Source organism: Siphateles boraxobius, unplaced genomic scaffold, assembly GCF_051911475.1.
Source record: "Siphateles boraxobius isolate OS27281-9 unplaced genomic scaffold, OSU_SipBor_1 77, whole genome shotgun sequence".
Taxonomy (NCBI): Eukaryota; Metazoa; Chordata; class Actinopteri; order Cypriniformes; family Leuciscidae; genus Siphateles; species Siphateles boraxobius.
The window spans coordinates 991,109-1,012,453 of record NW_027509205.1 but is presented as its reverse complement, the minus strand read 5'-3'; the positions used below and the strand labels follow the sequence as shown (position 1 = coordinate 1,012,453).

At 39.1% G+C, this 21,345-nt stretch overlaps 18 non-coding genes across 18 annotated transcripts; 12 read left to right on the top strand and 6 right to left on the bottom strand.

Moving 5' to 3' along the window:
• Positions 1–416: 416 nt before the first annotated feature.
• trnae-uuc (transfer RNA glutamic acid (anticodon UUC)) lies at positions 417–488 on the top strand. The gene has a single exon. It is a non-coding gene; the product is annotated as a tRNA-Glu (tRNA).
• A 119-nt stretch (positions 489–607) lies between these two features.
• trnay-gua (transfer RNA tyrosine (anticodon GUA)) lies at positions 608–694 on the top strand. The gene is given in 2 exon segments: positions 608–644; positions 659–694. It is a non-coding gene; the product is annotated as a tRNA-Tyr (tRNA).
• Positions 695–809: 115 nt separating this feature from the next.
• Positions 810–881, bottom strand: trnae-cuc (transfer RNA glutamic acid (anticodon CUC)). The gene has a single exon. It is a non-coding gene; the product is annotated as a tRNA-Glu (tRNA).
• A 3,270-nt stretch (positions 882–4,151) lies between these two features.
• trnae-uuc (transfer RNA glutamic acid (anticodon UUC)) lies at positions 4,152–4,223 on the top strand. Its single transcript has one exon. It is a non-coding gene; the product is annotated as a tRNA-Glu (tRNA).
• A 119-nt stretch (positions 4,224–4,342) lies between these two features.
• Positions 4,343–4,429, top strand: trnay-gua (transfer RNA tyrosine (anticodon GUA)). The gene is given in 2 exon segments: positions 4,343–4,379; positions 4,394–4,429. It is a non-coding gene; the product is annotated as a tRNA-Tyr (tRNA).
• A 115-nt stretch (positions 4,430–4,544) lies between these two features.
• Positions 4,545–4,616, bottom strand: trnae-cuc (transfer RNA glutamic acid (anticodon CUC)). Its single transcript has one exon. It is a non-coding gene; the product is annotated as a tRNA-Glu (tRNA).
• Positions 4,617–7,912: 3,296 nt separating this feature from the next.
• Positions 7,913–7,984, top strand: trnae-uuc (transfer RNA glutamic acid (anticodon UUC)). Its single transcript has one exon. It is a non-coding gene; the product is annotated as a tRNA-Glu (tRNA).
• A 119-nt stretch (positions 7,985–8,103) lies between these two features.
• Positions 8,104–8,190, top strand: trnay-gua (transfer RNA tyrosine (anticodon GUA)). The gene is given in 2 exon segments: positions 8,104–8,140; positions 8,155–8,190. It is a non-coding gene; the product is annotated as a tRNA-Tyr (tRNA).
• Positions 8,191–8,305: 115 nt separating this feature from the next.
• On the bottom strand, positions 8,306–8,377 carry trnae-cuc (transfer RNA glutamic acid (anticodon CUC)). The gene has a single exon. It is a non-coding gene; the product is annotated as a tRNA-Glu (tRNA).
• A 3,270-nt stretch (positions 8,378–11,647) lies between these two features.
• trnae-uuc (transfer RNA glutamic acid (anticodon UUC)) lies at positions 11,648–11,719 on the top strand. The gene has a single exon. It is a non-coding gene; the product is annotated as a tRNA-Glu (tRNA).
• A 119-nt stretch (positions 11,720–11,838) lies between these two features.
• trnay-gua (transfer RNA tyrosine (anticodon GUA)) lies at positions 11,839–11,925 on the top strand. The gene is given in 2 exon segments: positions 11,839–11,875; positions 11,890–11,925. It is a non-coding gene; the product is annotated as a tRNA-Tyr (tRNA).
• A 115-nt stretch (positions 11,926–12,040) lies between these two features.
• Positions 12,041–12,112, bottom strand: trnae-cuc (transfer RNA glutamic acid (anticodon CUC)). Its single transcript has one exon. It is a non-coding gene; the product is annotated as a tRNA-Glu (tRNA).
• Positions 12,113–15,406: 3,294 nt separating this feature from the next.
• Positions 15,407–15,478, top strand: trnae-uuc (transfer RNA glutamic acid (anticodon UUC)). The gene has a single exon. It is a non-coding gene; the product is annotated as a tRNA-Glu (tRNA).
• A 119-nt stretch (positions 15,479–15,597) lies between these two features.
• On the top strand, positions 15,598–15,684 carry trnay-gua (transfer RNA tyrosine (anticodon GUA)). Its single transcript is given in 2 exon segments — positions 15,598–15,634; positions 15,649–15,684. It is a non-coding gene; the product is annotated as a tRNA-Tyr (tRNA).
• Positions 15,685–15,799: 115 nt separating this feature from the next.
• Positions 15,800–15,871, bottom strand: trnae-cuc (transfer RNA glutamic acid (anticodon CUC)). Its single transcript has one exon. It is a non-coding gene; the product is annotated as a tRNA-Glu (tRNA).
• Positions 15,872–20,604: 4,733 nt separating this feature from the next.
• trnae-uuc (transfer RNA glutamic acid (anticodon UUC)) lies at positions 20,605–20,676 on the top strand. The gene has a single exon. It is a non-coding gene; the product is annotated as a tRNA-Glu (tRNA).
• A 119-nt stretch (positions 20,677–20,795) lies between these two features.
• trnay-gua (transfer RNA tyrosine (anticodon GUA)) lies at positions 20,796–20,882 on the top strand. Its single transcript is given in 2 exon segments — positions 20,796–20,832; positions 20,847–20,882. It is a non-coding gene; the product is annotated as a tRNA-Tyr (tRNA).
• Positions 20,883–20,997: 115 nt separating this feature from the next.
• trnae-cuc (transfer RNA glutamic acid (anticodon CUC)) lies at positions 20,998–21,069 on the bottom strand. Its single transcript has one exon. It is a non-coding gene; the product is annotated as a tRNA-Glu (tRNA).
• Positions 21,070–21,345: the final 276 nt, after the last annotated feature.

Below are 21,345 nucleotides of genomic sequence, written 5' to 3'. Positions count from 1 at the left end.
CTCCTGGCTGGCTCGCTCTGCCTCGTTTACTATGCTGTCAGCCCTTAGCTGTTTTATTAACCCATAGTTTTTGTTATTATTATTATTGGATTGATTGAGAAATATTAAAAATTGACAGTCCAACAATAGGCTGCTTTGTCAGTAGGATAACGGTTACCATACAATACTATGCGTCTTTTAAAATGCATTGCATGAGTACTGTCACAAGGACATTGCTTTACGACCAGTTTGTACTGTCTATTATACCATCGCAAGAATGGGAGGAAACTGAGCCCCTCATGAGGCAAATGAGAGCTCCCTCTGCTGAGCCTGATGAAATTGAATTCAGTAAACAATCCCTTCGGATCATTCCCATGTTCTTAAAGGGGACGGTCACACACTAGAAGTAAAAGGGTCTGCTCCAGGCATAAGGAAGATCCCATATGGTCTAGCGGTCAGGATTCCTGGTTTTCACCCAGGCGGCCCGGGTTCGACTCCCGGTATGGGAAGATCGGGTTGTCTTTGCACCACTTAATCGAAACAACCAGCATGTATGTCTGTAGCAGTTTTAGCCAGTGGCGGAGATTCAGCAACCTGATATGTTGAGGTTCTGTCCCCAATCAGTGTGCCTTCGATAGCTCAGCTGGAAGAGCGGAGGACTGTAGGTGGCAAGTTGGCAATCCTTAGGTCGCTGGTTCAACGCCGGCTCGAAGGAGTTCTTTTTCACACATAAACTTTTCCTTGGCCCTGCTTCTCGACGAGGGTGTTAGCGCTTGAGTTCGTATTTCGCCATTTTACAATCACGGCCGCCGGTGGTGGGCAAAAACTCATTCCCTGACCGGGAATCGAACCCGGGCCGCGGCGGTGAGAGCGCCGAATCCTAACCACTAGACCACCAGGGAAAGTCTGCTGACGACTTGCCCTCAAGCCTGGCTGTGGCCTTTACCCGATTTTGCAGCAAGACCACTAATACTTGTATTTTACTCCAGGAGAGGAGACGTCACCGACCCTGGCAAACTGACAAACTGTCACAGACTCTGTAGGAATATCCTAACAACACCACAACTTGCCATGAAAACAAAAACAATAAGATCGCCAACCTGCATCTCGAAGGTTTTTAAAGCAGTTTTTTGCAGACGTCTGTGGCCCTGGATCCCAGTTCTTCCACTGAGAAACTGTCACAGGCTCTGTAGTAATATCCTAACAACACCACAACTTAACATGTATTTTATTTTATTTCCTTTATTTTTCCAGGAAGGTCCCATTGAGATTAAAAGAAATCCCTTCCTCCAGGGAGTCCTGGCCAAGATGGCCACACTACAAATCACACACAAACACATATAAAACATTCCAGAAAGTCAGGGCACAACATTCATCATAAATCAAGTAAAACAACAGCATGATTCAATCATTGTATGCTGCAGTAAAAATTTTTAATACATTCAAAGGAGGAATTGTTTCAGGAGGGACAGTAGCTTGAAATTCATTCCACAGCCATGGAGCATAGTAGGAGAAAGATGATTTACCATGCTCTGAATGTACCCTAGGTACTACTAATTTAATCCCATTAGATGATCTAGTGCTATAGTTCTTTCTACATAAACATAGAAGACTAGTAATGTAATTTGGAAGTCTACCCATCAATGTCTTTACAATAAATTCTAACATATGGGATTTCCTTCTTTGATATAAAGAGGACCAACCCAAATAGTTGTGCAGCAAACAATGATGAGTACGTGAACAAGAATTTGTTATAAAACGCAGTGCAGCATGATAAACGCCATCCAGCCTTTTCAATAAATATGTAGACGCATGCATGTAAACAACATCACCATAGTCTAAAATAGGTAAAATAGTACTCTGTATTATTCTCTTTCTAGCTATAAAGGAAAAACATTTTTTTTCCCGAAAAAGAAAACCCAGTCTTGGTTTAAGCCTTTTCACCAAGTAATTAATGTGAACATCAAAGGCTAACTTCTCATCGAGCCATATTCCTACATATTTATAAGTTGGTACTCTTTCTATATGTAAACCCTCAATAGTCAGAATAGGCATAACAGTAGACATAGAACGGCTACGTGTAAAAAGAATATACTTCGTTTTATTTACATTTAAAACTAATTTTAGTTTCAACAAAGTAAGCTGAAAAGTATAAAAAGAATCCTTAAGAATTTCAATAGCCTGAGACACAGAGGATGCAGTGGAGTAAATAATTGTATCGTCAGCATAAAAATGTAGCTTTGCGGATTGTATTCTCTGCCCCAATTCATTAATAAAAATAGAAAAAAGAAATGGTGCCAATAAAGAACCTTGCGGGACACCCTTCCTGACTATTACCATGGATGAGGTGTAATTATCTACAGCAACACATTGAGTTCTATCCGATAAATAATTTTTAAACCAACTCACAGCCGAATTATCGAGGCCAACACTTTTAAGCCTCCGTAACAGTAAAACATGATCCACTAAGTCAAACGCTTTTGTCAAATAAAAAAATAAGGCAGCACAATGTTGTCTATTATCGAGAGCAGTAATTAAATCATGTAGTAGCTGTTATCGTACTATGGCCCGCTCTAAATCCTGACTGAAATGCGTTGTAAATATCATGACTAAGTAGATATTCTTTCATTTGATCATTTATAATAGATTCAAAAACTTTTGCTAAAACCGGTAATTTAGAAATCGGACGATAATTATTCAAATCGGAAGGATCGCCTCCTTTTAATAAAGTTATAACCATAGCCGATTTCCAAGATGGTGGAATTACATTAGTGGATAGACTCAAATTAAAAATCGATGCAATAGGTTCGGCAATAATATCTGCTGACAATTTTTAAAAAATTGGTTCAATTTGGTCAGACCCACCTGATTTCTTACAGTCTAAATTTCGGAGTAGTTTACGAACTTGGGACGGCAATACAGGGGCAAAAGAAAATAAATCTGATTCACTATTAGTCAACTCATCAGTTCTCTGTTCATCAAGGACCAAGGAATTGTCTGTTATTAACAACGTATTAACAATATCAGCCTTGTCTGTAATCAATCTTTGATTCAATTTTAAAACTTTTGGAAGATTAGTGGATGTATTTGATCCTATAAAAGATTTCGTTAATTTCCAAAATTTAGAAGGACAATTCATGTTATCATTAATCAGGTTTAAATAATACTGACTCTTCGAACTTTATATTAATTTTGTACACTTATTTCGTAATAATCTATATTGAGACCAGTCCTCCTCACCATTTGTTTTCTTTGCTTTAGACCAAGCCACGTTTCTTTGCTTAATAAGATTAGAGACGGATTGATTGAACCAAATATTATTTCTACCTCTCACCCGAAATCTACGTAAAGGAGCATGTTTATCACAAATTTCTAGAAAGATAGATTTGAAATAATCCCAAGCATCAACCACATCAGGTATAATTGAAACCAACTGTAAATCACTATTATATAGATCATGCAAAAAAGCCTGTACATTAAAATTTTTAAATTGACGTTTAAGATTTGAATTGAGAATTGAGATCCCCAACATGTGAGGCCTCCATCTTGAAGGTTTTTGTAGCAGGCCCCTCATCTGACCCCTTCCTGATGTTGGGTCCAGGTCTGTTAATAGCATGAGAAAAAGTAGATGTCATCACAGGCCTCTGCCCAGTCGAAAACCAACAGGTGGCGTGTAAGCTCACGGACACCTGATCAGGGGGCCAGTGGTGCAATGGATAAAGCGTCTGACTACGGATCAGAAGATTCTAGGTTCGACTCCTGGCTGGCTCGCTCTGCCTCGTTTACTATGCTGTCAGCCCTTAGCTGTTTTATTAACCCATAGTTTTTGTTATTATTATTATTGGATTGATTGAGAAATATTAAAAATTGACAGTCCAACAATAGGCTGCTTTGTCAGTAGGATAACGGTTACCATACAATACTATGCGTCTTTTAAAATGCATTGCATGAGTACTGTCACAAGGACATTGCTTTACGACCAGTTTGTACTGTCTATTATACCATCGCAAGAATGGGAGGAAACTGAGCCCCTCATGAGGCAAATGAGAGCTCCCTCTGCTGAGCCTGATGAAATTGAATTCAGTAAACAATCCCTTCGGATCATTCCCATGTTCTTAAAGGGGACGGTCACACACTAGAAGTAAAAGGGTCTGCTCCAGGCATAAGGAAGATCCCATATGGTCTAGCGGTCAGGATTCCTGGTTTTCACCCAGGCGGCCCGGGTTCGACTCCCGGTATGGGAAGATCGGGTTGTCTTTGCACCACTTAATCGAAACAACCAGCATGTATGTCTGTAGCAGTTTTAGCCAGTGGCGGAGATTCAGCAACCTGATATGTTGAGGTTCTGTCCCCAATCAGTGTGCCTTCGATAGCTCAGCTGGAAGAGCGGAGGACTGTAGGTGGCAAGTTGGCAATCCTTAGGTCGCTGGTTCAACGCCGGCTCGAAGGAGTTCTTTTTCACACATAAACTTTTCCTTGGCCCTGCTTCTCGACGAGGGTGTTAGCGCTTGAGTTCGTATTTCGCCATTTTACAATCACGGCCGCCGGTGGTGGGCAAAAACTCATTCCCTGACCGGGAATCGAACCCGGGCCGCGGCGGTGAGAGCGCCGAATCCTAACCACTAGACCACCAGGGAAAGTCTGCTGACGACTTGCCCTCAAGCCTGGCTGTGGCCTTTACCCGATTTTGCAGCAAGACCACTAATACTTGTATTTTACTCCAGGAGAGGAGACGTCACCGACCCTGGCAAACTGACAAACTGTCACAGACTCTGTAGGAATATCCTAACAACACCACAACTTGCCATGAAAACAAAAACAATAAGATCGCCAACCTGCATCTCGAAGGTTTTTAAAGCAGTTTTTTGCAGACGTCTGTGGCCCTGGATCCCAGTTCTTCCACTGAGAAACTGTCACAGGCTCTGTAGTAATATCCTAACAACACCACAACTTAACATGTATTTTATTTTATTTCCTTTATTTTTCCAGGAAGGTCCCATTGAGATTAAAAGAAATCCCTTCCTCCAGGGAGTCCTGGCCAAGATGGCCACACTACAAATCACACACAAACACATATAAAACATTCCAGAAAGTCAGGGCACAACATTCATCATAAATCAAGTAAAACAACAGCATGATTCAATCATTGTATGCTGCAGTAAAAAATTTTAATACATTCAAAGGAGGAATTGTTTCAGGAGGGACAGTAGCTTCAAATTCATTCCACAGCCATGGAGCATAGTAGGAGAAAGATGATTTACCATGCTCTGAATGTACCCTAGGTACTACTAATTTAATCCCATTAGATGATCTAGTGCTATAGTTCTTTCTACATAAACATAGAAGACTAGTAATGTAATTTGGAAGTCTACCCATCAATGTCTTTACAATAAATTCTAACATATGGGATTTCCTTCTTTGATATAAAGAGGACCAACCCAAATAGTTGTGCAGCAAACAATGATGAGTACGTGAACAAGAATTTGTTATAAAACGCAGTGCAGCATGATAAACGCCATCCAGCCTTTTCAATAAATATGTAGACGCATGCATGTAAACAACATCACCATAGTCTAAAATAGGTAAAATAGTACTCTGTATTATTCTCTTTCTAGCTATAAAGGAAAAACATTTTTTTTCCCGAAAAAGAAAACCCAGTCTTGGTTTAAGCCTTTTCACCAAGTAATTAATGTGAACATCAAAGGCTAACTTCTCATCGAGCCATATTCCTACATATTTATAAGTTGGTACTCTTTCTATATGTAAACCCTCAATAGTCAGAATAGGCATAACAGTAGACATAGAACGGCTACGTGTAAAAAGAATATACTTCGTTTTATTTACATTTAAAACTAATTTTAGTTTCAACAAAGTAAGCTGAAAAGTATAAAAAGAATCCTTAAGAATTTCAATAGCCTGAGACACAGAGGATGCAGTGGAGTAAATAATTGTATCGTCAGCATAAAAATGTAGCTTTGCGGATTGTATTCTCTGCCCCAATTCATTAATAAAAATAGAAAAAAGAAATGGTGCCAATAAAGAACCTTGCGGGACACCCTTCCTGACTATTACCATGGATGAGGTGTAATTATCTACAGCAACACATTGAGTTCTATCCGATAAATAATTTTTAAACCAACTCACAGCCGAATTATCGAGGCCAACACTTTTAAGCCTCCGTAACAGTAAAACATGATCCACTAAGTCAAACGCTTTTGTCAAATAAAAAAATAAGGCAGCACAATGTTGTCTATTATCGAGAGCAGTAATTAAATCATGTAGTAGCTGTTATCGTACTATGGCCCGCTCTAAATCCTGACTGAAATGCGTTGTAAATATCATGACTAAGTAGATATTCTTTCATTTGATCATTTATAATCGATTCAAAAACTTTTGCTAAAACCGGTAATTTAGAAATCGGACGATAATTATTCAAATCGGAAGGATCGCCTCCTTTTAATAAAGGCATAACCATAGCCGATTTCCAAGATGGTGGAATTACATTAGTGGATTGAGACTCAAATTAAAAATCGATGCAATAGGTTCGGCAATAATATCTGCTGACAATTTTTAAAAAATTGGTTCAATTTGGTCAGACCCACCTGATTTCTTACAGTCTAAATTTCGGAGTAGTTTACGAACTTGGGACGGCAATACAGGGGCAAAAGAAAATAAATCTGATTCACTATTAGTCAACTCATCAGTTCTCTGTTCATCAAGGACCAAGGAATTGTCTGTTATCAAACCAGCTGAAATAAAATTACTATTAAACGTATTAACAATATCAGCCTTGTCTGTAATCAATCTTTGATTCAATTTTAAAACTTTTGGAAGATTAGTGGATGTATTTGATCCTATAAAAGATTTCGTTAATTTCCAAAATTTAGAAGGACAATTCATGTTATCATTAATCAGGTTTAAATAATACTGACTCTTCGAACTTTATATTAATTTTGTACACTTATTTCGTAATAATCTATATTGAGACCAGTCCTCCTCACCATTTGTTTTCTTTGCTTTAGACCAAGCCACGTTTCTTTGCTTAATAAGATTAGAGACGGATTGATTGAACCAAATATTATTTCTACCTCTCACCCGAAATCTACGTAAAGGAGCATGTTTATCACAAATTTCTAGAAAGATAGATTTGAAATAATCCCAAGCATCAACCACATCAGGTATAATTGAAACCAACTGTAAATCACTATTATATAGATCATGCAAAAAAGCCTGTACATTAAAATTTTTAAATTGACGTTTAAGATTTGAATTGAGAATTGAGATCCCCAACATGTGAGGCCTCCATCTTGAAGGTTTTTGTAGCAGGCCCCTCATCTGACCCCTTCCTGATGTTGGGTCCAGGTCTGTTAATAGCATGAGAAAAAGTAGATGTCATCACAGGCCTCTGCCCAGTCGAAAACCAACAGGTGGCGTGTAAGCTGACGGACACCTGATCAGGGGGCCAGTGGTGCAATGGATAAAGCGTCTGACTACGGATCAGAAGATTCTAGGTTCGACTCCTGGCTGGCTCGCTCTGCCTCGTTTACTATGCTGTCAGCCCTTAGCCGTTTTATTAACCCATAGTTTTTGTTATTATTATTATTGGATTGATTGAGAAATATTAAAAATTGACAGTCCAACAATAGGCTGCTTTGTCAGTAGGATAACGGTTACCATACAATACTATGCGTCTTTTAAAATGCATTGCATGAGTACTGTCACAAGGACATTGCTTTACGACCAGTTTGTACTGTCTATTATACCATCGCAAGAATGGGAGGAAACTGAGCCCCTCATGAGGCAAATGAGAGCTCCCTCTGTTGAGCCTGATGAAATTGAATTCAGTAAACAATCCCTTCGGATCATTCCCATGTTCTTAAAGGGGACGGTCACACACTAGAAGTAAAAGGGTCTGCTCCAGGCATAAGGAAGATCCCATATGGTCTAGCGGTCAGGATTCCTGGTTTTCACCCAGGCGGCCCGGGTTCGACTCCCGGTATGGGAAGATCGGGTTGTCTTTGCATCACTTAATCGAAACAACCAGCATGTATGTCTGTATCAGTTTTAGCCAGTGGCGGAGATTCAGCAACCTGATATGTTGAGGTTCTGTCCCCAATCAGTGTGCCTTCGATAGCTCAGCTGGAAGAGCGGAGGACTGTAGGTGGCAAGTTGGCAATCCTTAGGTCGCTGGTTCAACTCCGGCTCGAAGGAGTTCTTTTTCACACATAAACTTTTCCTTGGCCCTGCTTCTCGACGAGGGTGTTAGCGCTTGAGTTCGTATTTCGCCATTTTACAATCACGGCCGCCGGTGGTGGGCAAAAACTCATTCCCTGACCGGGAATCGAACCCAGGCCGCGGCGGTGAGAGCGCCGAATCCTAACCACTAGACCACCAGGGAAAGTCTGCTGACGACTTGCCCTCAAGCCTGGCTGTGGCCTTTACCCGATTTTGCAGCAAGACCACTAATACTTGTATTTTACTCCAGGAGAGGAGACGTCACCGACCCTGGCAAACTGACAAACTGTCACAGACTCTGTAGGAATATCCTAACAACACCACAACTTGCCATGAAAACAAAAACAATAAGATCGCCAACCTGCATCTCGAAGGTTTTTAAAGCAGTTTTTTGCAGACGTCTGTGGCCCTGGATCCCAGTTCTTCCACTGAGAAACTGTCACAGGCTCTGTAGTAATATCCTAACAACACCACAACTTAACATGTATTTTATTTTATTTCCTTTATTTTTCCAGGAAGGTCCCATTGAGATTAAAAGAAATCCCTTCCTCCAGGGAGTCCTGGCCAAGATGGCCACACTACAAATCACACACAAACACATATAAAACATTCCAGAAAGTCAGGGCACAACATTCATCATAAATCAAGTAAAACAACAGCATGATTCAATCATTGTATGCTGCAGTAAAAATTTTTAATACATTCAAAGGAGGAATTGTTTCAGGAGGGACAGTAGCTTCAAATTCATTCCACAGCCATGGAGCATAGTAGGAGAAAGATGATTTACCATGCTCTGAATGTACCCTAGGTACTACTAATTTAATCCCATTAGATGATCTAGTGCTATAGTTCTTTCTACATAAACATAGAAGACTAGTAATGTAATTTGGAAGTCTACCCATCAATGTCTTTACAATAAATTCTAACATATGGGATTTCCTTCTTTGATATAAAGAGGACCAACCCAAATAGTTGTGCAGCAAACAATGATGAGTACGTGAACAAGAATTTGTTATAAAACGCAGTGCAGCATGATAAACGCCATCCAGCCTTTTCAATAAATATGTAGACGCATGCATGTAAACAACATCACCATAGTCTAAAATAGGTAAAATAGTACTCTGTATTATTCTCTTTCTAGCTATAAAGGAAAAACATTTTTTTTCCCGAAAAAGAAAACCCAGTCTTGGTTTAAGCCTTTTCACCAAGTAATTAATGTGAACATCAAAGGCTAACTTCTCATCGAGCCATATTCCTACATATTTATAAGTTGGTACTCTTTCTATATGTAAACCCTCAATAGTCAGAATAGGCATAACAGTAGACATAGAACGGCTACGTGTAAAAAGAATATACTTCGTTTTATTTACATTTAAAACTAATTTTAGTTTCAACAAAGTAAGCTGAAAAGTATAAAAAGAATCCTTAAGAATTTCAATAGCCTGAGACACAGAGGATGCAGTGGAGTAAATAATTGTATCGTCAGCATAAAAATGTAGCTTTGCGGATTGTATTCTCTGCCCCAATTCATTAATAAAAATAGAAAAAAGAAATGGTGCCAATAAAGAACCTTGCGGGACACCCTTCCTGACTATTACCATGGATGAGGTGTAATTATCTACAGCAACACATTGAGTTCTATCCGATAAATAATTTTTAAACCAACTCACAGCCGAATTATCGAGGCCAACACTTTTAAGCCTCCGTAACAGTAAAACATGATCCACTAAGTCAAACGCTTTTGTCAAATAAAAAAATAAGGCAGCACAATGTTGTCTATTATCGAGAGCAGTAATTAAATCATGTAGTAGCTGTTATCGTACTATGGCCCGCTCTAAATCCTGACTGAAATGCGTTGTAAATATCATGACTAAGTAGATATTCTTTCATTTGATCATTTATAATAGATTCAAAAACTTTTGCTAAAACCGGTAATTTAGAAATCGGACGATAATTATTCAAATCGGAAGGATCGCCTCCTTTTAATAAAGTTATAACCATAGCCGATTTCCAAGATGGTGGAATTACATTAGTGGATAGACTCAAATTAAAAATCGATGCAATAGGTTCGGCAATAATATCTGCTGACAATTTTTAAAAAATTGGTTCAATTTGGTCAGACCCACCTGATTTCTTACAGTCTAAATTTCGGAGTAGTTTACGAACTTGGGACGGCAATACAGGGGCAAAAGAAAATAAATCTGATTCACTATTAGTCAACTCATCAGTTCTCTGTTCATCAAGGACCAAGGAATTGTCTGTTATTAACAACGTATTAACAATATCAGCCTTGTCTGTAATCAATCTTTGATTCAATTTTAAAACTTTTGGAAGATTAGTGGATGTATTTGATCCTATAAAAGATTTCGTTAATTTCCAAAATTTAGAAGGACAATTCATGTTATCATTAATCAGGTTTAAATAATACTGACTCTTCGAACTTTATATTAATTTTGTACACTTATTTCGTAATAATCTATATTGAGACCAGTCCTCCTCACCATTTGTTTTCTTTGCTTTAGACCAAGCCACGTTTCTTTGCTTAATAAGATTAGAGACGGATTGATTGAACCAAATATTATTTCTACCTCTCACCCGAAATCTACGTAAAGGAGCATGTTTATCACAAATTTCTAGAAAGATAGATTTGAAATAATCCCAAGCATCAACCACATCAGGTATAATTGAAACCAACTGTAAATCACTATTATATAGATCATGCAAAAAAGCCTGTACATTAAAATTTTTAAATTGACGTTTAAGATTTGAATTGAGAATTGAGATCCCCAACATGTGAGGCCTCCATCTTGAAGGTTTTTGTAGCAGGCCCCTCATCTGACCCCTTCCTGATGTTGGGTCCAGGTCTGTTAATAGCATGAGAAAAAGTAGATGTCATCACAGGCCTCTGCCCAGTCGAAAACCAACAGGTGGCGTGTAAGCTGACGGACACCTGATCAGGGGGCCAGTGGTGCAATGGATAAAGCGTCTGACTACGGATCAGAAGATTCTAGGTTCGACTCCTGGCTGGCTCGCTCTGCCTCGTTTACTATGCTGTCAGCCCTTAGCCGTTTTATTAACCCATACTTTTTGTTATTATTATTATTGGATTGATTGAGAAATATTAAAAATTGACAGTCCAACAATAGGCTGCTTTGTCAGTAGGATAACGGTTACCATACAATACTATGCGTCTTTTAAAATGCATTGCATGAGTACTGTCACAAGGACATTGCTTTACGACCAGTTTGTACTGTCTATTATACCATCGCAAGAATGGGAGGAAACTGAGCCCCTCATGAGGCAAATGAGAGCTCCCTCTGTTGAGCCTGATGAAATTGAATTCAGTAAACAATCCCTTCGGATCATTCCCATGTTCTTAAAGGGGACGGTCACACACTAGAAGTAAAAGGGTCTGCTCCAGGCATAAGGAAGATCCCATATGGTCTAGCGGTCAGGATTCCTGGTTTTCACCCAGGCGGCCCGGGTTCGACTCCCGGTATGGGAAGATCGGGTTGTCTTTGCATCACTTAATCGAAACAACCAGCATGTATGTCTGTAGCAGTTTTAGCCAGTGGCGGAGATTCAGCAACCTGATATGTTGAGGTTATGTCCCCAATCAGTGTGCCTTCGATAGCTCAGCTGGAAGAGCGGAGGACTGTAGGTGGCAAGTTGGCAATCCTTAGGTCGCTGGTTCAACTCCGGCTCGAAGGAGTTCTTTTTCACACATAAACTTTTCCTTGGCCCTGCTTCTCGACGAGGGTGTTAGCGCTTGAGTTCGTATTTCGCCATTTTACAATCACGGCCGCCGGTGGTGGGCAAAAACTCATTCCCTGACCGGGAATCGAACCCGGGCCGCGGCGGTGAGAGCGCCGAATCCTAACCACTAGACCACCAGGGAAAGTCTGCTGACGACTTGCCCTCAAGCCTGGCTGTGGCCTTTACCCGATTTTGCAGCAAGACCACTAATACTTGTATTTTACTCCAGGAGAGGAGACGTCACCGACCCTGGCAAACTGACAAACTGTCACAGACTCTGTAGGAATATCCTAACAACACCACAACTTGCCATGAAAACAAAAACAATAAGATCGCCAACCTGCATCTCGAAGGTTTTTAAAGCAGTTTTTTGCAGACGTCTGTGGCCCTGGATCCCAGTTCTTCCACTGAGAAACTGTCACAGGCTCTGTAGTAATATCCTAACAACACCACAACTTAACATGTATTTTATTTTATTTCCTTTATTTTTCCAGGAAGGTCCCATTGAGATTAAAAGAAATCCCTTCCTCCAGGGAGTCCTGGCCAAGATGGCCACACTACAAATCACACACAAACACATATAAAACATTCCAGAAAGTCAGGGCACAACATTCATCATAAATCAAGTAAAACAACAGCATGATTCAATCATTGTATGCTGCAGTAAAAATTTTTAATACATTCAAAGGAGGAATTGTTTCAGGAGGGACAGTAGCTTCAAATTCATTCCACAGCCATGGAGCATAGTAGGAGAAAGATGATTTACCATGCTCTGAATGTACCCTAGGTACTACTAATTTAATCCCATTAGATGATCTAGTGCTATAGTTCTTTCTACATAAACATAGAAGACTAGTAATGTAATTTGGAAGTCTACCCATCAATGTCTTTACAATAAATTCTAACATATGGGATTTCCTTCTTTGATATAAAGAGGACCAACCCAAATAGTTGTGCAGCAAACAATGATGAGTACGTGAACAAGAATTTGTTATAAAACGCAGTGCAGCATGATAAACGCCATCCAGCCTTTTCAATAAATATGTAGACGCATGCATGTAAACAACATCACCATAGTCTAAAATAGGTAAAATAGTACTCTGTATTATTCTCTTTCTAGCTATAAAGGAAAAACATTTTTTTTCCCGAAAAAGAAAACCCAGTCTTGGTTTAAGCCTTTTCACCAAGTAATTAATGTGAACATCAAAGGCTAACTTCTCATCGAGCCATATTCCTACATATTTATAAGTTGGTACTCTTTCTATATGTAAACCCTCAATAGTCAGAATAGGCATAACAGTAGACATAGAACGGCTACGTGTAAAAAGAATATACTTCGTTTTATTTACATTTAAAACTAATTTTAGTTTCAACAAAGTAAGCTGAAAAGTATAAAAAGAATCCTTAAGAATTTCAATAGCCTGAGACACAGAGGATGCAGTGGAGTAAATAATTGTATCGTCAGCATAAAAATGTAGCTTTGCGGATTGTATTCTCTGCCCCAATTCATTAATAAAAATAGAAAAAAGAAATGGTGCCAATAAAGAACCTTGCGGGACACCCTTCCTGACTATTACCATGGATGAGGTGTAATTATCTACAGCAACACATTGAGTTCTATCCGATAAATAATTTTTAAACCAACTCACAGCCGAATTATCGAGGCCAACACTTTTAACCCTCCGTAACAGTAAAACATGATCCACTAAGTCAAACGCTTTTGTCAAATAAAAAAATAAGGCAGCACAATGTTGTCTATTATCGAGAGCAGTAATTAAATCATGTAGTAGCTGTTATCGTACTATGGCCCGCTCTAAATCCTGACTGAAATGCGTTGTAAATATCATGACTAAGTAGATATTCTTTCATTTGATCATTTATAATAGATTCAAAAACTTTTGCTAAAACCGGTAATTTAGAAATCGGACGATAATTATTCAAATCGGAAGGATCGCCTCCTTTTAATAAAGGCATAACCATAGCCGATTTCCAAGATGGTGGAATTACATTAGTGGATAGACTCAAATTAAAAATCGATGCAATAGGTTCGGCAATAATATCTGCTGACAATTTTTAAAAAATTGGTTCAATTTGGTCAGACCCACCTGATTTCTTACAGTCTAAATTTCGGAGTAGTTTACGAACTTGGGACGGCAATACAGGGGCAAAAGAAAATAAATCTGATTCACTATTAGTCAACTCATCAGTTCTCTGTTCATCAAGGACCAAGGAATTGTCTGTTATCAAACCAGCTGAAATAAAATTACTATTAAACGTATTAACAATATCAGCCTTGTCTGTAATCAATCTTTGATTCAATTTTAAAACTTTTGGAAGATTAGTGGATGTATTTGATCCTATAAAAGATTTCGTTAATTTCCAAAATTTAGAAGGACAATTCATGTTATCATTAATCAGGTTTAAATAATACTGACTCTTCGAACTTTATATTAATTTTGTACACTTATTTCGTAATAATCTATATTGAGACCAGTCCTCCTCACCATTTGTTTTCTTTGCTTTAGACCAAGCCACGTTTCTTTGCTTAATAAGATTAGAGACGGATTGATTGAACCAAATATTATTTCTACCTCTCACCCGAAATCTACGTAAAGGAGCATGTTTATCACAAATTTCTAGAAAGATAGATTTGAAATAATCCCAAGCATCAACCACATCAGGTATAATTGAAACCAACTGTAAATCACTATTATATAGATCATGCAAAAAAGCCTGTACATTAAAATTTTTAAATTGACGTTTAAGATTTGAATTGAGAATTGAGATCCCCAACATGTGAGGCCTCCATCTTGAAGGTTTTTGTAGCAGGCCCCTCATCTGACCCCTTCCTGATGTTGGGTCCAGGTCTGTTAATAGCATGAGAAAAAGTAGATGTCATCACAGGCCTCTGCCCAGTCGAAAACCAACAGGTGGCGTGTAAGCTCACGGACACCTGATCAGGGGGCCAGTGGTGCAATGGATAAAGCGTCTGACTACGGATCAGAAGATTCTAGGTTCGACTCCTGGCTGGCTTGCTCTGCCTCGTTTACTATGCTGTCAGCCCTTAGCCGTTTTATTAACCCATAGTTTTTGTTATTATTATTATTGGATTGATTGAGAAATATTAAAAATTGACAGTCCAACAATAGGCTGCTTTGTCAGTAGGATAACGGTTACCATACAATACTATGCGTCTTTTAAAATGCATTGCATGAGTACTGTCACAAGGACATTGCTTTACGACCAGTTTGTACTGTCTATTATACCATCGCAAGAATGGGAGGAAACTGAGCCCCTCATGAGGCAAATGAGAGCTCCCTCTGTTGAGCCTGATGAAATTGAATTCAGTAAACAATCCCTTCGGATCATTCCCATGTTCTTAAAGGGGACGGTCACACACTAGAAGTAAAAGGGTCTGCTCCAGGCATAAGGAAGATCCCATATGGTCTAGCGGTCAGGATTCCTGGTTTTCACCCAGGCGGCCCGGGTTCGACTCCCGGTATGGGAAGATCGGGTTGTCTTTGCATCACTTAATCGAAACAACCAGCATGTATGTCTGTAGCAGTTTTAGCCAGTGGCGGAGATTCAGCAACCTGATATGTTGAGGTTCTGTCCCCAATCAGTGTGCCTTCGATAGCTCAGCTGGAAGAGCGGAGGACTGTAGGTGGCAAGTTGGCAATCCTTAGGTCGCTGGTTCAACTCCGGCTCGAAGGAGTTCTTTTTCACACATAAACTTTTCCTTGGCCCTGCTTCTCGACGAGGGTGTTAGCGCTTGAGTTCGTATTTCGCCATTTTACAATCACGGCCGCCGGTGGTGGGCAAAAACTCATTCCCTGACCGGGAATCGAACCCGGGCCGCGGCGGTGAGAGCGCCGAATCCTAACCACTAGACCACCAGGGAAAGTCTGCTGACGACTTGCCCTCAAGCCTGGCTGTGGCCTTTACCCGATTTTGCAGCAAGACCACTAATACTTGTATTTTACTCCAGGAGAGGAGACGTCACCGACCCTGGCAAACTGACAAACTGTCACAGACTCTGTAGGAATATCCTAACAACACCACAACTTGCCATGAAAACAAAAACAATAAGATCGCCAACCTGCATCTCGAAGGTTTTTAAAGCAGTTTTTTGCAGACGTCTGTGGCCCTGGATCCCAGTTCTTCCACTGAGAAACTGTCACAGGCTCTGTAGTAATATCCTAACAACACCACAACTTAACATGTATTTTATTTTATTTCCTTTATTTTTCCAGGAAGGTCCCATTGAGATTAAAATAAATCCCTCCTCCAGGGAGTCCTGGCCAAGATGGCCACACTACAAATCACACACAAACACATATAAAACATTCCAGAAAGTCAGGGCACAACATTCATCATAAATCAAGTAAAACAACAGCATGATTCAATCATTGTATGCTGCAGTAAAAATTTTTAATACATTCAAAGGAGGAATTGTTTCAGGAGGGACAGTAGCTTGAAATTCATTCCACAGCCATGGAGCATAGTAGGAGAAAGATGATTTACCATGCTCTGAATGTACCCTAGGTACTACTAATTTAATCCCATTAGATGATCTAGTGCTATAGTTCTTTCTACATAAACATAGAAGACTAGTAATGTAATTTGGAAGTCTACCCATCAATGTCTTTACAATAAATTCTAACATATGGGATTTCCTTCTTTGATATAAAGAGGACCAACCCAAATAGTTGTGCAGCAAACAATGATGAGTACGTGAACAAGAATTTGTTATAAAACGCAGTGCAGCATGATAAACGCCATCCAGCCTTTTCAATAAATATGTAGACGCATGCATGTAAACAACATCACCATAGTCTAAAATAGGTAAAATAGTACTCTGTATTATTCTCTTTCTAGCTATAAAGGAAAAACATTTTTTTTCCCGAAAAAGAAAACCCAGTCTTGGTTTAAGCCTTTTCACCAAGTAATTAATGTGAACATCAAAGGCTAACTTCTCATCGAGCCATATTCCTACATATTTATAAGTTGGTACTCTTTCTATATGTAAACCCTCAATAGTCAGAATAGGCATAACAGTAGACATAGAACGGCTACGTGTAAAAAGAATATACTGGCTAAAAACTAAAATAAAAATGTAGCTTTGCGGATTGTATTCTCTGCCCCAATTCATTAATAAAAATAGAAAAAAGAAATGGTGCCAATAAAGAACCTTGCGGGACACCCTTCCTGACTATTACCATGGATGAGGTGTAATTATCTACAGCAACACATTGAGTTCTATCCGATAAATAATTTTTAAACCAACTCACAGCCGAATTATCGAGGCCAACACTTTTAAGCCTCCGTAACAGTAAAACATGATCCACTAAGTCAAACGCTTTTGTCAAATAAAAAAATAAGGCAGCACAATGTTGTCTATTATCGAGAGCAGTAATTAAATCATGTAGTAGCTGTTATCGTACTATGGCCCGCTCTAAATCCTGACTGAAATGCGTTGTAAATATCATGACTAAGTAGATATTCTTTCATTTGATCATTTATAATAGATTCAAAAACTTTTGCTAAAACCGGTAATTTAGAAATCGGACGATAATTATTCAAATCGGAAGGATCGCCTCCTTTTAATAAAGGCATAACCATAGCCGATTTCCAAGATGGTGGAATTACATTAGTGGATAGACTCAAATTAAAAATCGATGCAATAGGTTCGGCAATAATATCTGCTGACAATTTTTAAAAAATTGGTTCAATTTGGTCAGACCCACCTGATTTCTTACAGTCTAAATTTCGGAGTAGTTTACGAACTTGGGACGGCAATACAGGGGCAAAAGAAAATAAATCTGATTCACTATTAGTCAACTCATCAGTTCTCTGTTCATCAAGGACCAAGGAATTGTCTGTTATCAAACCAGCTGAAATAAAATTACTATTAAACGTATTAATTCATCATAAATCAAGTAAAACAACAGCATGATTCAATCATTGTATGCTGCAGTAAAAAATTTTAATACATTCAAAGGAGGAATTGTTTCAGGAGGGACAGTAGCTTGAAATTCATTCCACAGCCATGGAGCATAGTAGGAGAAAGATGATTTACCATGCTCTGAATGTACCCTAGGTACTACTAATTTAATCCCATTAGATGATCTAGTGCTATAGTTCTTTCTACATAAACATAGAAGACTAGTAATGTAATTTGGAAGTCTACCCATCAATGTCTTTACAATAAATTCTAACATATGGGATTTCCTTCTTTGATATAAAGAGGACCAACCCAAATAGTTGTGCAGCAAACAATGATGAGTACGTGAACAAGAATTTGTTATAAAACGCAGTGCAGCATGATAAACGCCATCCAGCCTTTTCAATAAATATGTAGACGCATGCATGTAAACAACATCACCATAGTCTAAAATAGGTAAAATAGTACTCTGTATTATTCTCTTTCTAGCTATAAAGGAAAAACATTTTTTTTTCCCGAAAAAGAAAACCCAGTCTTGGTTTAAGCCTTTTCACCAAGTAATTAATGTGAACATCAAAGGCTAACTTCTCATCGAGCCATATTCCTACATATTTATAAGTTGGTACTCTTTCTATATGTAAACCCTCAATAGTCAGAATAGGCATAACAGTAGACATAGAACGGCTACGTGTAAAAAGAATATACTGGCTAAAAACTAAAATAAAAATGTAGCTTTGCGGATTGTATTCTCTGCCCCAATTCATTAATAAAAATAGAAAAAAGAAATGGTGCCAATAAAGAACCTTGCGGGACACCCTTCCTGACTATTACCATGGATGAGGTGTAATTATCTACAGCAACACATTGAGTTCTATCCGATAAATAATTTTTAAACCAACTCACAGCCGAATTATCGAGGCCAACACTTTTAAGCCTCCGTAACAGTAAAACATGATCCACTAAGTCAAACGCTTTTGTCAAATAAAAAAATAAGGCAGCACAATGTTGTCTATTATCGAGAGCAGTAATTAAATCATGTAGTAGCTGTTATCGTACTATGGCCCGCTCTAAATCCTGACTGAAATGCGTTGTAAATATCATGACTAAGTAGATATTCTTTCATTTGATCATTTATAATAGATTCAAAAACTTTTGCTAAAACCGGTAATTTAGAAATCGGACGATAATTATTCAAATCGGAAGGATCGCCTCCTTTTAATAAAGGCATAACCATAGCCGATTTCCAAGATGGTGGAATTACATTAGTGGATAGACTCAAATTAAAAATCGATGCAATAGGTTCGGCAATAATATCTGCTGACAATTTTTAAAAAATTGGTTCAATTTGGTCAGACCCACCTGATTTCTTACAGTCTAAATTTCGGAGTAGTTTACGAACTTGGGACGGCAATACAGGGGCAAAAGAAAATAAATCTGATTCACTATTAGTCAACTCATCAGTTCTCTGTTCATCAAGGACCAAGGAATTGTCTGTTATCAAACCAGCTGAAATAAAATTACTATTAAACGTATTAACAATATCAGCCTTGTCTGTAATCAATCTTTGATTCAATTTTAAAACTTTTGGAAGATTAGTGGATGTATTTGATCCTATAAAAGATTTCGTTAATTTCCAAAATTTAGAAGGACAATTCATGTTATCATTAATCAGGTTTAAATAATACTGACTCTTCGAACTTTATATTAATTTTGTACACTTATTTCGTAATAATCTATATTGAGACCAGTCCTCCTCACCATTTGTTTTCTTTGCTTTAGACCAAGCCACGTTTCTTTGCTTAATAAGATTAGAGACGGATTGATTGAACCAAATATTATTTCTACCTCTCACCCGAAATCTACGTAAAGGAGCATGTTTATCACAAATTTCTAGAAAGATAGATTTGAAATAATCCCAAGCATCAACCACATCAGGTATAATTGAAACCAACTGTAAATCACTATTATATAGATCATGCAAAAAAGCCTGTACATTAAAATTTTTAAATTGACGTTTAAGATTTGAATTGAGAATTGAGATCCCCAACATGTGAGGCCTCCATCTTGAAGGTTTTTGTAGCAGGCCCCTCATCTGACCCCTTCCTGATGTTGGGTCCAGGTCTGTTAATAGCATGAGAAAAAGTAGATGTCATCACAGGCCTCTGCCCAGTCGAAAACCAACAGGTGGCATGTAAGCTCACGGACACCTGATCAGGGGGCCAGTGGTGCAATGGATAAAGCGTCTGACTACGGATCAGAAGATTCTAGGTTCGACTCCTGGCTGGCTCGCTCTGCCTCGTTTACTATGCTGTCAGCCCTTAGCCGTTTTATTAACCCATAGTTTTTGTTATTATTATTATTGGATTGATTGAGAAATATTAAAAATTGACAGTCCAACAATAGGCTGCTTTGTCAGTAGGATAACGGTTACCATACAATACTATGCGTCTTTTAAAATGCATTGCATGAGTAGAGTCACAAGGACATTGCTTTACGACCAGTTTGTACTGTCTATTATACCATCGCAAGAATGGGAGGAAACTGAGCCCCTCATGAGGCAAATGAGAGCTCCCTCTGTTGAGCCTGAGGAAATTTAATTCAGTAAACAATCCCTTCGGATCATTCCCATGTTCTTAAAGGGGACGGTCACACACTAGAAGTAAAAGGGTCTGCTCCAGGCATAAGGAAGATCCCATATGGTCTAGCGGTCAGGATTCCTGGTTTTCACCCAGGCGGCCCGGGTTCGACTCCCGGTATGGGAAGATCGGGTTGTCTTTGCACCACTTAATCGAAACAACCAGCATGTATGTCTGTAGCAGTTTTAGCCAGTGGCGGAGATTCAGCAACCTGATATGTTGAGGTTCTGTCCCCAAGCAGTGTGCCTTCGATAGCTCAGCTGGAAGAGCGGAGGACTGTAGGTGGCAAGTTGGCAATCCTTAGGTCGCTGGTTCAACTCCGGCTCGAAGGAGTTCTTTTTCACACATAAACTTTTCCTTGGCCCTGCTTCTCGACGAGGGTGTTAGCGCTTGAGTTCGTATTTCGCCATTTTACAATCACGGCCGCCGGTGGTGGGCAAAAACTCATTCCCTGACCGGGAATCGAACCCGGGCCGCGGCGGTGAGAGCGCCGAATCCTAACCACTAGACCACCAGGGAAAGTCTGCTGACAACTTGCCCTCAAGCCTGGCTGTGGCCTTTACCCGATTTTGCAGCAAGACCACTAATACTTGTATTTTACTCCAGGAGAGGAGACGTCACCGACCCTGGCAAACTGACAAACTGTCACAGACTCTGTAGGAATATCCTAACAACACCACAACTTGCCATGAAAACAAAAACAATAAGATCGCCAACCTGCATCTCGAAGGTTTTTAAAGCAGTTTTTTGCAGACGTCTGTGGCCCTGGATCCCAGTTCTTCCACTGAGAAACTG